General features: G+C 36.5%; 1 protein-coding gene and 1 pseudogene across 11 annotated transcripts in view; one reads left to right on the top strand and one right to left on the bottom strand.

The window, feature by feature from the left end:
• PPP1R9A (protein phosphatase 1 regulatory subunit 9A) overlaps positions 1-16,343 on the top strand; it is a 320,114-nt gene that overhangs the window by 268,517 nt on the left and 35,254 nt on the right. The gene's annotated exons all lie outside the window — the stretch shown is intronic.
• LOC139036670 (small nucleolar RNA U3) lies at positions 10,135-10,229 on the bottom strand (annotated as a pseudogene).

Raw genomic sequence — 16,343 nt, 5'->3', positions numbered from 1 at the left:
AGGTCATTCAACCTCTCTAGGCTGGTTTTTTACTATGCATAATATAAAAATAGCAGTACTTCTTTCTTCTCCCCCCTAAACAGTGTTTGAGATGAAAAAAAGAAATTTTATTAGAGCCTTATAGAGTTACAATTTTTATATGTGGAACTCTGTAAGATGATTTTCTTTAAAAAATGGAAATCAAATCAGTGTGTTTTTTCCCACTTTTTTGAATATTTTACTTCTTCAGATTCACTGTAGTTTTTATAATAAATATATATTCCTGCTGTGCCATACACAAAATATTATCAGTAACCAGTGACTTTGCAAAGTCTGATTCATTTCTTTTAGTTCAGAAATCAGTATCTTGTCAGACATATAATTAACAGTATTTATTAAATTATATGACTACAGAAGATCAACATACTTTATTGTTAATATGTTGATTTGGATCAAAAGCTTACATTTCTTCAGAACCCTTTTTCTTCTATTCTGCACCCTCCATTTTGCCACATAATTATCAGTTTCCCTAGCAACACTGTCGGTTCACAGTGAAATGCAGAGACTACTAATTCTTCCTGAAACCAATTCATGCTTGTGCGGTAGAGGTGGAATCAGTCATCTCTGACATTAGTAGCATACATATCAAACGGTCCTCTTCCAGTTTTGCTGCCGAGGACAGTCAGTGATAAATCTCCTTGAATTTCAATTGCTTGATCACATAAACTAAAATGGCTTGGTCAGTAGCTAGATAGGAATGCTCTGGAAAGCACTTTTCTAAATTGATCCTTTGCTTCTGTTGCTAGGGAACGCTGAAGTCATTGAGGTTTAGAAAAGGAAGTAAAGCAGCGGATCAAACACAGGTCATTTGGCATTTAATTACCACCCCCACCCCCAAGCACACACCTTTTTACATCAGGATAGATTCAACAGTGGAGGTCGGTTCTGCTAGTTTTCACCCTTGAGGTACAGGGCTTTGTCTCCTTACCTCCTGTAGACTGTCCAACTCTGATTTGTTTTCCAAGCACTGGAGTCTTATTGATAGAATGAGTGGTTTAGCAGCTTTTTGGGTCTGAGTCAGCTCAGTGAAGCAAAAGGATTATCAATTACAGGTCAGTGAAGAACTGTGTTGGGATGAAATAGTGAAAGAAAAGGAAAGAGAGGGTGAAGGAGGCAGAAAGGTAAGAGGAGGAAAGAAAGAGCATGTAAGCAGTCACTTCTTCTCAAGAACTCATCCCCTTTTAGGAGCAAACTTCCCAGCTGTGGATGGATTAATTCCGTGACTCTCTTATTAAATTATTGTACATATTTAGAGTGATAAAACCATTTTTCAAATCATGCAAAAATTTACCGCAGTTAAATTTCTATTCAAACATCATACATATGGCTTTTTCTATAAGCCTACTAAAATATCTCATTAAAATGTGGGCATATTGGGAATTTCCTGGCAGTCCAGTGGTTAGGACTCTGCATGTTCACTGCCGAGGGTCCCAGGTTCAATCCCTGGTCTGGGAACTAAGCTTCCCACAGGCTGCATCATGCAGCAAAAAAAAAAAAAAAAAAAAAAGTTGGCAGATTATATATACAAATATATTATTTAGTACAGTTTGGTACTTTTTTCTTAAAGTACATAAAGCAACAGTTTTTTGTTTTTGTTTTTTTCACCCAGAGACACAACAGACTCTAAATCACTTCTGGTTTACACCAGTATGCCTGTCAGATATTAGTTTACATGTGTTTCAGAATGTAAAAAATGACAGTTTTGTCCTACTGCCGTGTTTCATGTTTGTAATTTCTTAGTGTCTGAATAATGCTGGTCTATATAAGGGTTCTCTAGTTTGTATCCAAAGGCCCTGAAGTGACAAGAAATGTCTGTGGCCACCCAGATGTTCAAGTCAGGATTAGAAAAAGAGCAGAGAACAGGCTTGCTTGTTAGAGAGACCCTGGTAGAAGAAAGAGGTGTAGTTGTAGTTTGATTAAATCGCCTGAAAAAACTCGCTTAAATAACACGCTCTTACTGAGCCTCCAGGTATTCCAGATGAGGCAGGTGAAGGTTTTGGTTGGTTTAGTTGCTAAGTCGTGTCCGACTCGTATAACCCCGTGACTCCTCTGTCCACTCTGTCCATGAACTTCTCCAAGCAAGAATGCAGAAGTGGGTTGCCATTTCTTTCTCCTCAGGGATCAAACCCAGGTCTCCTGTATTGCAGACAGATTCTTTAATTACTGAGCCACCAGGGAAGGGTTTGGTATGAAATGAACAGGTAATATGAACATTTTAAGAGATGGAGAGGGAGGTTGAAAATGGGAAAACAGTGAATAAAATTAGAATAATTTTTTCCTGATTCAAAAACCTTATGTTAAAGGTGGGACCTTATATTCAAGGTGTGTCGTAGGGTATTTTTGGAGTAAAAGTAGTCTTTGGATGCATGAAGAATGGCTTATACTTAATTCTGTAAGCATACAGTTTTGTTTTTTCTTAGAAATTAAAAACTCTATTAATGGAAAAAGATAACATTTGCAAAGTCAACAATAATGATAACAAGCAATACTTTCTAACACAATATTGTAAATCAACTATACTTCACTTAAAAAAAAATTCCTGGGAAACGACGCAGTATTTCTACAGGGCAGGCAGTGTTTTAAGTTACTCGTGGTAAATCACTTAATTCTCACAACAACCCTAAGAATAGTATTGCTGTCATCCCATTTTACAGATCAGAAACTGTAGATGAAGAAATTAAGCTGTCTGCCCCGGCTCTGGTGGTTCAGACGGTAAAGAATCTGCCCTCAATGCGAGAGACCTTATTCAATCCTTGGGTTGGGAAGATCCCCTGGAGGAGGGCATGGCAACCTACTCCAGTATCCTTGCCTGGAGAATCCCCGTGGACAGAGGAGCCTGGTGGGCTGCAGTCCATGGGGTCACAGAGAATCGGACACGACTGAGCGATGAAGGATACAGCATGCATTCTCGGTGAACAGAAGAGCTGTTCTCATCCAGCTCTACACCCCATTTTCTTAACTACTCAGCTGAACTGTACTGCTCTTTTGGAATCTGCTGCTTCTCTTAGACAACTGATGGGAACTCTGCCCTCAGAAAAGGCTGAAATCATAAGAAGTCCGAAAATCCAAAGCAATACCGTTAATCGCATTGAGGCATAATAGGAACTGGGTCACTAGTAGGCTTGTAAGTGTGATTCAAGGATCCCTTTGAACTTTGGGCATTACTACCAAATACTTCTTTTATTTCATACCCATCTACTCAGCCAGTGGACCACTGGTTAAATAACACTGAATGTTATCTTCTCTAAAGTATGAACATGGAATATTATATATAAAGCATTTTATCCTCAGTTCCTTTAGTTACTTTCTATTTCTTAACTCGAATGAAAGCTGTGCAAGAAGAAAATGACTTAAATTGCAAGACAGCAGATTATGGGAGAGGCTTGTGCTTCGTCACTCGGTCGTGTCCGACTCTTTGCGACCCCGTCATCAACTGTAGCCCGCCAGGCTTCTCTGCCCATGGGGATTCTCCAGGCAAGAACACTGGAGTGGGTTGCCATGCCCTCCTCCAGCGGATCTTCCCAACCCAGGGGTCGAACCCAGGTCTCCTGCCTAGCAGGCGGATTCTTTGCCATCTAAGTCACCAGAGAAGCCACTTTCGTAATAGATTGTGGCTGGAATTAATTAGTTAATCCTGATATCTTAAAAAATACAAATAGTTCTTAGCTACCTTTTAGGTTATTTAAGAATATCTTGGAGAAAATAATACCTTCCTGCTGTTTCTGTTTTCCCTTACTCTTTTTCCGCAAAAATGGCTTGGCTGTTGCATTAAAGCCCAAGATTTCTTAAAAGTAGATTTCTGAGATAGTAGTCTACATTTGAATCCTGAACTCAATAAGTTGAAAACCTGGGACTTATGGACATGTCAGTAGAACTCTGAGCCTGCTTAGGTAGTCACACCAGCCAATTCTTTGGTCATTGGCCCTATCCTTGCTTGTTGTGACCCAGTTGTTAGCTTATTGGTTTGCACTGAATCTGATTTTTCTGAATCATTTACTCATATTTAAATAAAGTCTTTATGAAGAAAAGCAAGGGAAAGTAAACAACGGTTAGTAGATTGACCTCTGATCATTAGGAAATGTCCCTCTTTATTTCTAGTAATTGACCTTATTATTGATTTTATTTGGTATTTGAAGGGCTATGTTGGCTTTCTTTTAGTGTTCATGAGATGTGTTTTTCCATTCTTTTATTACAATTTGTCTGTCTTTTGTAAGCAGTGGATGGTTGCCTATTTTTATTACAGTCTCAATCTTATGTTTAAAAATTTTTCTCAACTTTAGAAAGTTGCTATTTATTTATTGATATATTTAGTTTAAATCTAACATCTTACTGTTTATAAATCTTTTTTTGTTCTTTTTATCTACTTTTTTGCCTTCTTTTGGATTGATCACATGGGAATTTCTTTTCTTATTTGTTTTTTCCTATATTAACTTTATTCTTTTTGTGTGTGAATACCTATAGATAGAATTTAGAATATTTGCTGGAGAAGATGGATTGACTATTCATTAAGACGTTCCCATTCAACTGTTGTGGGGGTTTTGTTTGTAAATAAGTTTATTTTCATGATTAAAAACAGTTTTTCGAATAATGACAAAGAATTTCTAAACATGAAAGAATCAGTGGCTATATCTTGTAACCAATATTTGAAATCAGATGGACAATTTTTATTGCTAGGATTCATTTTATTAAAAATAATCCATGTGTTGTTTCCATGTAAAGTCATGACTTGTTTTGTTTAAGAACAAGTCCCTACCGTGGTTAAGCATAAAAAATATCTTCCATAATTGGAGTGTGACCTGCATTACTGAGTAAAGATTTCATAAATATTCTCAAAGAGTTGGGGATTTGTTTTTCTTTAAAAAGCATTCTTTTTATACAAGTGTCTTTCTTAATGAGCTTTTAATAGAGGGTTAAAGTTTATACTTCCTGGCAAATGCCTTGAGTATATCTTCTTGTATAACTAATGTAGTATATATCTGTATATTTGATAGTTAGGCTGAATATGGGGTTAATACAGGTTTATGAGGTTTAAACTAACACAGTTGTGTTCCGGAATAGAGTTCTTCCTTTATTTTCAGATGAGCAGAGTGAACACCCACTGGCTGGCCAGAATTCTCTTTATTTAAAATAAAACAAGCTACTTGTTCACAAAGATAAATGTTGAATCTAGAAACACATTTTGAAGATCTTCATATACATTATCATGACTACCTGTATCTATGTAAGAAAGACAAAGTTGGTTTAATATTAGAAAGCTCATATAATTCACACATTAACTAGAAGAAAAATGTATATAGTCATCTTATTAGATGAAGACAAACACTAAGTAAAGTTGAACACTTATTCATGATAAAAAGTTTCTTAAACTAGAAATACATATGAACTTTCTTGTTATATGAGGGTAACAAGTCTCTGTCAGTTATCATGTTTGGTGGTGAAATGTTAAAGTCAAGAATTCCCTTTAAAATGAAGACTACTTTTAACATTTCACCATAACTGTTTATTACACATCTACTCAGTGTTGTCCTAGAGGTCCTATCAAGAAGTAGACAAGGGATAAAAGATACAAGGAATGAAAAGAAGCCATGTTATCATTATTCACCAGTAATAAAATTAAATACATAAGAAAACCTCAAGAGTCTTCAGATCATTAGAATTATTCAGTTTAACATGCTTTTACAAGCTACCATTTATGATAGCAACAAAAAAATATAAGGTATCCAGTGTGAATTTAACAAAAGAAGCTCAAGATCCTTGAAAAGACATTCAAGAAGACCTGTATGAATCAAAAGAGATAGGAAGCTTTAATATTGAAAAATGACATGCCAAACTAATCTATATATTCCATGCAGTTTCCATCAGAATTTGAACAGGTGATTTTTCAGAACTTGACAGATAGTCTCTAAATTGTAGGTGGACAAACAACTTGTTGGCCCAGAATAACCAAGATATTTCTGAAGAATACCAAGGTGAGGGAACCTGTTCTTTCAGTTGCTGAGATTCATTGTAAAGCAACAGTATTAAGACAGTGCGGTGTAATCTCAGCAACTGACGGGTAGACCAGTGCAACGGAATAGAGTCCAGAAAGAGACTGGTCCATTCATGTTAGTTTGAGAATGATACAGAGCTGACATGACAGATCAGTGGGGAAAGGATGGGCCAACAGACAGCTGGGGAAACTGACCACTCACGAGAAAACTGAAGTTGGATCTGATCTCATACCATCTGTGAAATAGATTTCAAATGGATTAAAGTCTCAACAATGAAAGGCAACATTTAAAACTTTTAGAAGAAAATGTAGGAGAATGCTCATGTAATATCTTATTTAATACAAAAATTTCCAAATCATAAGCAAACTTTGATAAATTTGAGCATAATAATATTAAGAAAATCTGATTTTGAAAAGACACTAGTAAAACTTAGAAGCCAAAAATTGAGAGAGGCTATTTATAGCCCATGTAACTAAGAAAAAAGATGATTATTGTTTTCCAGAATATACTTAAAACTTATCCAATCATAAAAAAACACAACTAGCATAATAGAAAAATGGACTAAACACATAAGCAAGCTCTTCACAAAAGAAGAAACCCAAAGGTTGGTGAACATAAATGTTCAACCTTTTTAATAAAAATAAAATGATTGACAAAGATAAAGTTTCATGGTAATATGTGATAGCTAGTATGTAGGGGAAAAAAGGAAAACTCATACAACTATTTTGTTAAAACAATTTGAATTATCTAGTAAAATGGAATATGGGCAAATTCTATGGCCCAGTATGTTCACTTCTGTGTGTATATGTGTGCTCTCCAGAAATTCTTGCTGTGTGCCAGGAGACGTGTTCAAAAGGGCACAGCAGCATTATTCATGATAGCTACAGTTAAAAGGTAATTAATCTCGATCAAACTTTTCAACATAATATTGAGCAGACAAAAAGAAAAATGATTTGAAGAATATTATATACAATTCATTACCATGTATGTAAAGTTTATAAAGCAAGCAAAATTAATCAATATATTCTTTAGAGATACTTTTGTGGAATAACTAGGAGAAAAAAAACAAGGGTTGCAACTAGGAACAGGGCATAGACAGGGCTTCAGAAGTAATTTTATTTCTTAGACTCAGTGGTAGGTACGTAAGTGTCTTTTTACCTCTTCTATTTCTATATGACTTGTATAGGTGGTATACTTTATTGCTTAAATAGTTTTAAATATAAAAAATTTAAGTAGCATAATTAAAAGATGAGAATGAGAAAAACCACAAAGTTTTTTTTTAGGCTTAAAATAAATACTAGTTTAAGATTTTTATGGGAAAATAAAAAGTCAACAGCAGCCATACATTTATATTGATAAGAAAGTTCCTAGACTTTGGACTCCTCCAGAAAATCATTTTTTGCTGAGGCTGTAACCTTGTGTTGTCTTTTTTTTTTTTGCCTTTCCCCTAGTCCTCACCGTTAGCAGCTCTTTTCTGATACCTGTGGATTCTAGGCCAGGCCAGACTCCTATCACCACATCTGATTTATTTCCTAATGGAGTCTGAGAATACACTAAACATTCACTTTTAGCACTGGAATCCAGAATGTTAAACAAAAGTTAAAGACATAATTAAAGTCAGAATTCATGAAATGGCAAGGTATTAGAAGGAAAGTGAATGCTTGTACTCTATTATCAGGGGTGTCCTATACCACACATGAGGGACAGAGCAGTAGAGTCCTCATTCCATGCTGCCGTGTTGTTTAGTTCTAAACTGCGGCGGGGAGAATTCTCAACTAGATTCAAACTTTCTTTATCATGCATATAGATATAATTTCTTGGTATACTTTCACAATTTTCATTATTTCTAAACAAATTATTTTCAGTAACTTTTAATCCCCAGTAAGTAATTTTGGCCATGAAATATTATTGATTTGTACTAATTAAAGGTTGAAAATTCCCAGTAAGTCACTGTGGAAAATTTTAATGAACAAGCCAAATGAGTGAGAAATCAATACTTATTGACTGTTTTCTGGCATATCATTAAAGCCAAAATCTGTTCTCTTACCCAGAAAGCAAAGCACTTACATTGCCTGTCCAGTTTTGTGCAAGTTTTGCATCTGTCTGTGTGTGAGCCATTAAGACTTTTGTTGCCAAATCAACGAGGCATTCAGAAGGAGGTATTGAGTTGCAAAATGGCAACGCTGCTTGGTTCATATTTCTCAGTGCATCTTCATAAGTTCACAGAAGTCACCAGACCCTTCGGTCATCCTGAGATATGTATGAGTACTAGAAGAGAGCTAGAGTTGTTTTGATAGAAAGCAAGTGATTTTTGTCAGAATGAGCTTTAAGCTTAGTAATTTTCTGTTAATTTTAGGAAAAGTGAGCTGCTTCCTATTTTATTTTGGTTTTTGAGTAAAATTCAAAAGCCAGTTGAACTATAAGGTAGATTGTGATCTTCTGGAAGTAAAGATAGTTTTAACCCAAATGTGGAATATAACTCCTTTTCAAAGAAATTGCATCAGATAGCTGTATTTTGAAATGTTTCTTTTGTTTTATAATGTGGCTCACCATGGGGTCATAGTTATATAATTTGGAAGACACCATATGGTTATGCTAAGGTAAGTTGACTAAAAGAATAGGCTGGGAAGTCAGGATGGAGGGATATAAAAGTAGAAAGGAGAAGAGGCTACAGTGTTTTGTATATGTAGTGTGCACAGTGGGTTCCTGTGCTTTATTCAGGATTTCATTTAAGGTGAAATTTATTCTATCAGCCAAGAGGTAAACAGGATCAATTATGGGATCATAGCAACTAGAGAATTAAAACTCAAAGAATGAACAGCTGTTTCCAGAATTGGAACCAGAAAATTATCTTGTATGCATAGTTCTGAACAATCTGCCAACCATGTTGTTCCAATAAAGTTTAAGTTCCTTAAAGTTTTTTCTGTTACTCTGGGGCACAGACATCAGATTATAATTGAATTCTTGTAGGTGGACATGAAATAATGTTCTACTTCAATACTGGCCCTGATTATTTATGATAACTATAGGAAATTCCACTTATGAGAAAAGTTAGGGAACATTAGAATGTAGGTATACTAAAAATTCTGTTGCCTGTGAGTTGTTGTGTTTTTTTTTTTTTTTTTTATGAAACAGAAGAGTTTAGGGGCACCAAAAGTTCATTCTGATTTTTATTGTGGTTTTAATGTTTGATTTATTCAAGTTACATTATAAAAAACATAGTTCTTTAAATTTTTAATTTGATTTACAAGTCAATACTAAGTGATCTTTGAATATTTAGTTCCTATATATGGACTTAGCTAATTGAACTTCTGCAAACATTTTAAACTGCACTTATGAATTTGTTATATTTGATTTCCTTTTTATCTACTTTAGCAACTGACAATATTTAATAAGAAGTTCTTATACATATCTATTATTGTTAATGTATTGTAAATTTTAAGTTTCCTTGAATCTTCTAATGCTGTACATAACTCAGTCTTTCCTCTAGTCAAAAGATACTTTCCCATTTAGGAAGCAAACGACTCTTATCTCAGGTAACAGGTTATTCTCTACCAAAGGCATAAAATCTGAATTATTTCCATACTATAATCAAGGAAGATGTAGCATCAAATATATAATTTTGGAAGTCACCTAATTAGCATGCTTGGAATTACTAATATCTAGAGATTTTTGACAGAAAAGCTAATTTGATACCTGTAGGAGACCCTGAGTAAGAACACAGAAGCTTGTTTATTGTCAAGTCAAAGACTCTAGAATGTTAAGAAAAGGACGTTCATATAATCCACCTTTCTAGACCCAAGTTCTGCACTTGACTTCATAGTCCTACTCACAGAAGTCTGCAGTTCCCAGCCAGTTTGCCATTTGATTTAATTTAACATCTATTCAAATTTTAAGTAATGCAGATCTTTTCTATCAAAGTCTAAAGATAGCTAACAATGAAGGAGTCCTAAGATTTTGAAATGCCTCGTTGTCTAAATCTAAATTCTGTATCCCTTTATATTCTCAGAATCAAGCAATTTGTACAAGTGTTTCAAATGATAATATGGTGGAATTTGGGATATCTCATATAGTTTTTTTTGTTTGTTTGTTTTTCTGACTAATAGCCACTTCTTCTATGAGTAGGCTAGTCTAGTGGCATTTCTAAAGAGTCATTCCTGAGATATGAACTACAGAAATGACCCCTGAAAGTATAGCCTTAAAAGATACAGACAGCAAAACCTAGACCTCTCTCTACTCTGAGAATAGGAGTGACCATAAACTGAAGAAGGCTGAGTTAAATACCAGACTGCACTGGAAAAACACTACATTAAAACAAATAGCCAAATTATGTTTCAAAGGCCATATGGATAGTTTTGAGATTGCATTTGTTAATAAAGAAGTAAAAAAGAATTCCTCAATATTTTTCAAAGATTAGCAAATAAAATGTATACATCAATGAAGTCAGACCTAATTAAAACCTAGGAAACAATAACCTTCTGATTGATCTAAAAGGGTAAGAAATCAAGTCAGCCTCCTAAAATTTCATGAATACTACCTGGGGTACAAAATTTGTCAGGTTTTGGGTGGTTGTAAAGAAATGAATTACTAATAGAGTTTACAGTGAGAGTTGCCCATGGGTGGGTTCCTAACCAAAGTGCTATCATTACGTGAGCTAAAGTTGTGTAACTTGACCTCAAATTACCATACCTACTTCGGTACATCTTCCCCTACACCACTAAAACAGAAGTAGCTGGAAGGAAGCTAAGCTGTAGGGTCTTCTTTAGTCCAAATCATCTGGCCGTAAGATGGCCAAGCAGGCAAACAGTCTCCATATATGTAATGAAGACAGCCTTCTCACATCAGGGCAGTCTGATGGTCACGGGGACTTTGACTGGGTATCCTGGGCTGATATCAGTGTCTGAGTCCTAGAATGCCGGAGCTATCAGATTAGAATGAAATTAAGATGTCTCTAAAATAAAATATACTAAATGTGTGCTTTTTCTTTTTTGCTAATTTTAATTACATGTCATGTATAGATTTTTCTAAAATATCTTAACACAAAATTTTTTTTAACATTACAAGTAAGACTGAGGCACCTGTTGACCAACCTCTTCAAATCTAATATCTTCTTTGAAGGTAACCACCATTATCAGTATGAAGTGTATCTTTTCAGTTCACTTGCTATGCAATTATATGGACATATTTACTGTTAGAAAATATATTTTATGTTGCTGTTTTTTTAATATTTAAAATGAATATACATGTTGTTCTGCAATTTGCTTTAGTCACTTAAGAGTGTCTTGCTAATTTTTTTTTGTATGTCAGTAAATAAAGACATTTATTATGTGCTCTTGCAAGTATTTATATATGTGTTAATGCATTTAGTCTTTATTATGTTGTTATCATCATGCCTGTTTATTTTATTTATTTTTTCATTTATTTTTATTAGTTGGAGGCTAATTACTTTACATCATTGCAGTGGTTTTTGTCATACATTGAAATGAATTAGCCATGGATTTACATGTATTCCCCATCCCGGTCCCCCCTCCCACCTCCCTCTTCACCCGATCCCTCTGGGTCTTCCCAGTGCACCAGGCCCGAGCACTTGTCTCATGCACCCAACCTGGGCTGGTGATCTGTTTCACCCTAGATAATATACATGTTTCGATCATCATGCCTGTTTAGAAGCTGAGGATTCTGAGGGAAAGAGCAATTAGATAAATTGCCCAATTTAGTGACAGCCTCTGTTTTGGATTCTATTCAAGGAAGACTAACCCCAAGTCTCCTCTCACGGTGACTATTTCACACCGTCTCTCTGAAGTACATTAGCCTACCTCTGATACAATATGTATCAACCCAAATGGGCCCATCTTTAGTGAACTTGCAGTGACTGAATGATATGCAGATACTGTTTGAGTTTAAAGATGCCACCAGCCTGGACTGGTGATCTGTTTCACACTTGATAATATACATGTTTCAATGCTATTCTCTCAGATCATCCCACCCTCGCCGTCTCCCATAGAGTCCAAATATCTGTTCTATACATCTGTGTGGTGCACTGGGATGACCCAGAGGGATGGGATGGGGAGGGAGGTGGGAGGGGGGTTCAGGATGGGGAACACATGTAAATCCATGGCTGATTCATGTCAATGTATGGCAAAAACCATTACAATATTGTAAAGTAATTAGCCTCCAACTAATAAAAATAAAGGAAAAAAAAATAAAGATGCCACCAAGTTCCTCATCAAGGTCAGCATTTTGGTTGATAATAGCACAAGCCAGGCAGGGTGGTGTATAAGGTGTGAGTGTTTTTGAGGAGAATAATCCACATAAGAATGCAGAGCAGACCCCATTGTTATGCTGCTCCAGTTCCCTCTGCTGATGTCTGATCCGTGGGCAGCATTCCATTTACATCAAAAACACCATCAATCTAGTGGAAAACCTGAGTGACTCACACCATTACTGTAGGGAGCTGGTTTCTGTATAATATGATCTATAACATCCTAATTTCACAGAACATTTTTCATAACAGCTGCTAAAATTGCGATCAAATCCACTAAACTCTTTTAAAGGATCCAATGTGAATCAATACTGAAGCTAGCCTTAAAATGCAGGTATTGTGAGGTGAAGTCCCACCCACTCAAAACTGCATTATTGTCAGCTGCTTCATACCTTTTCTGTCTCTTTCTGCTGTGTTTATTGATCCGCTTGTGTCTGCTCTTCTTTTGTATTTCTAGCTTCATTTGAGTCAGAGGTAAGCTGTTTCAGAGTCTGAAGGGTCTGGAAGAAAGAATAGAGAAGAAAGGAGAGGAGGGGGAAAGGAGTTTTCCTCTGCTTCTAATGGACAGCAGAACAAGAAGCCCTGAAGAGAAGGGGTAGAGGAAGAACCCAGGGCGTTGGGCTAGGAAGGCAGCGTTAGCTGTGCTGTTGACCAAGGTCTCTGCAGAGCTGAATGCCGGGAGGGAACATGGCCGCCTAAACCCTTACCCTGTGGGCTTTTTTTCCGCGCATGCTTAGTGGCTCAGTTGTGTCCCGCTCTTTACCCTGAGCAGCACGTGACGTAGAAACATTGAACCAGCGGAACCATCGTCATCCACAAAACTGACAGCTCATTTTTCCACCCAAACATTTTATTTCTTGGGTAAATACCCAGTCAAATAAAATCCCTCAGTGTTTTTGTTTGTTTTTGTTTTTTTCCTCCTAATGCTATATCCTTCTGGGAATTTGCCAAATAAGCCCTTGATGAGTATTTTTGTTTGGAACATAAAGTAAGACTACAAAGAGGTTTCAAACAAGGGGGAAGATTGCTTGTGAAGTTTACTTTCAGACTTGAGAGTGGCCTTCTAGGATGAGGCTAGGCTTCTGAGGACTGCGCTCTATCCAGTCTTCCACAGATTAAGTGTGATACGGTCAGTAGACAAGTTAGTGACCACTCAGCCTTGGTTTTCCTACCTGAGAGAGAAAGCTGGGCTAGAACCCCTAAGGTTCATTGTAATATTCTGATTCTTACATGACATGATTTTAAAAAGCTAGCTTCTACTGGTCATTAGGTCATCCCTTAGTTCCCAGCAGCAGAAGTCCTGTACACATTTTCCTTCTCTCTCACACACGCCCTGTAATACTTCTGAGGGGGGTATTATTTGTGGTGTCTTTAGTAGTTGCTTCCTCTGGACATTTCTTCCAACTTTCTTCTGGCATAAGAGTTGATGAAGTGAAAGTTCTCAGCTCAATTCCAGTTTTCTGGTTCTTTAAAAAAAATTTTTTTTATTCCTCAGGATGGGAACACAGATTACTGATTTATAATCCATTATTGCTGTTCAGTTTCTAAGTCGTGTTCAACCTTTGCGACCCCATGAACTGCAGCACCCTAGGCTTCCCTTCACCATCTCCCAGAGATTGCTCGGCTTCATATCTCTTGAGTCAATAATGCTATATAACCATCTCATATTCTGTCACCCCCTTCTCCTTTGACTTTAGTCTTTCCCAGCATCAGTGTCTTTTCCAGGGAGTTGATTCTTCGCCTCAGGTGGCCAAAGTATTGGAGCTTTAGCATCAGTCTTTCCAATGAATATTCAGGACTGATTTCCTCTAGGACTGACTGGTTTGATCTCCTTGCAGTCCAAGGGACTCTCAAGAGTCTTCTCCAGTATCACAATTCAAAGGCATCAAGTCTTCTGCGCTCAGACCCTGAGATCTTCGTTTCCAGGCCCTCAGAAATTGTGAATCGGATGTGATGTGTGGTTGGCCCCTGGGGTAATGGATCTGAAGCACTGCCTCTCAGACTTCTGCTAACTATGCAGCTAATAGGTGTTGTTACATGTGTGCTTTCCAGTGGTTTGCACCCAGTCAGCGCTGGCTGATGATAAAGCAAGCATCTGAGATTGCCATTTTGGGGTTGTCCAAAACCAAACCAGGCAAATTACTGAATAGCCACAGGGCCAGATTCCAGGATAACCTCTGTCCTCCCAACCCTGTTAATAAGCAGTTTTCGTGTTCCCTTACTTTATTTGTTCAGTATTGAGTGATGAGGTAGCTTCTGCAGTCCTGGATGTTGTGTACTGTGCTGGGTGCTCCAGAGCTCAGGTTCTGTTGCGCAAGGAAGCATCCTCATAAAAGTAGAATGAGCTTCTTTCTTAGGTCTTTTTGTCACTGGGTAACCAAAGCTGTTACCAAACCAACAAGAGAAGAAATCATCTGAGAAATAATTTTTCTATAGCTTTCAACTTCTTCCTTTTTTGATACTCTTCCATATCTATGAAAGATTAATAATATTTCATAATAACCTGTTGGAGAAGTGAATTTCCTAGTCACATCATGTGTGAATTGACAGCTGAAAACCCTGAACTCTAACTGCATTAAAATCTGATTCTAATAATTTGTTCAACATCAGCTAAGTTGGCATGCATAGGCTAGTGGCCTAGGAGTCAAGAAACTACAAAGGTTTGGTAGCTCATCAACTAACTATATGGATGAGGACAAGACAGTCAAGTTTTCTGAGCCTCAGGAGAGCAAAATATATACTTGGCTACTCTGTCTGTTGGAGCTGTTGTGAGGAACAAATGAGATCGCGTATGGGACAGTTTTGGTATTATAGAATGTGCAATCCAAATATGAGATAGATAGATTGTAAGATGTGTGTGTACAGAGGTGTATCTAAATTATTGCATTCCTCTAAGTTGTATTTCCATGTTTTGTATGTAAACAAGAGCTTGTAAAGTTGATTCTCTCCCAATGATCACAGCTCTTAATGGGCAGTTGCAAGTTCAGAATTTGTTAGAAGGACGAAACTGATCAAGGGGATTATTTTTTTTCCATTGACATGTGAAAAATAGACTACTGATTAGAAAATATTTAGCTGTCTTTAAATATACCTGAATGGTCTGACTTTTCTGTTATCCACTTTTCTTTCAAATATAGGAAATGAAAAGGAAAACCTTCTGTATATATTGTTATTCAGTGGCTGTATCTCTCAGGGAACAATATATTTAATTTTATTTGTCAGAACCATATGCCAAGCACCATGTTCCATAGATAAGAAAGGTACAATCTGAAATGCTTCCTTGTTTTTATAACATAATATATTTAAGCATAGTTAATTCTTAATAGTACTGTGGAAAAGAATTTCATGGGCTAATGCCACTGTGAAAAATTGTTTTACTCTATTAATATTCATATATGTTAATATTTTCTGCAGCTCAGTTATTTGCTTTATTTTTAATAATTTAAATCCAAGACCCACTTGGTTATCAGTTTCTTCAACATTATTGCTTCATGTGATGACTGGCACTCTGAAAAGATAAAATAGGATTAATGATGAAGCTCCATTATATCTAAGGAGTGGCTCCATGTACAAATGTAAGGAGTAGTACCATTGCAAATAAGCTCACCCGGAGAACGCTTCTTCTCCGCCAGTGCCTGCGCGTGTTCATGGGAACCCTCCCTCCCTTTAGAAGGTAACTGTTGAGTCCTGGCTTAGTCTCTGGGCAGCAGGATCAACGGGATGGAGAGCCAGACTAAGGAGAACCACATCAGATTCTCCCTCCAGCCTTTACCAAGTCATTTGGTGTGACTCTTTTTTTTTTAAATTTTGAGTTGTTTTATTTAAAGACTTGAACATTTTCCTTTGAAAAATCAGTGTCTTTTATGGTGAGGAGAGTAGATATCCAAGAAAAAGAAATGAGACAGAGATGCATGCAAATAACTTGGAATGTAAACTTAAAAGTTAATAAAAGGAAAGTTGGAGAGGATATATTTATTTTTAACTTTTTAGCTCTTACATTTTTTATCTTCTGTTTTTTTTAGATATAATTGATATTCAGCACTGTATAAGTT

Source organism: Odocoileus virginianus, chromosome 1 (genome assembly GCF_023699985.2).
Source record: "Odocoileus virginianus isolate 20LAN1187 ecotype Illinois chromosome 1, Ovbor_1.2, whole genome shotgun sequence".
NCBI lineage: Eukaryota > Metazoa > Chordata > Mammalia > Artiodactyla > Cervidae > Odocoileus > Odocoileus virginianus.
The sequence above is the reverse complement of the archived record's forward strand: the minus strand, read 5'-3'. Positions and strand labels throughout refer to the sequence as shown.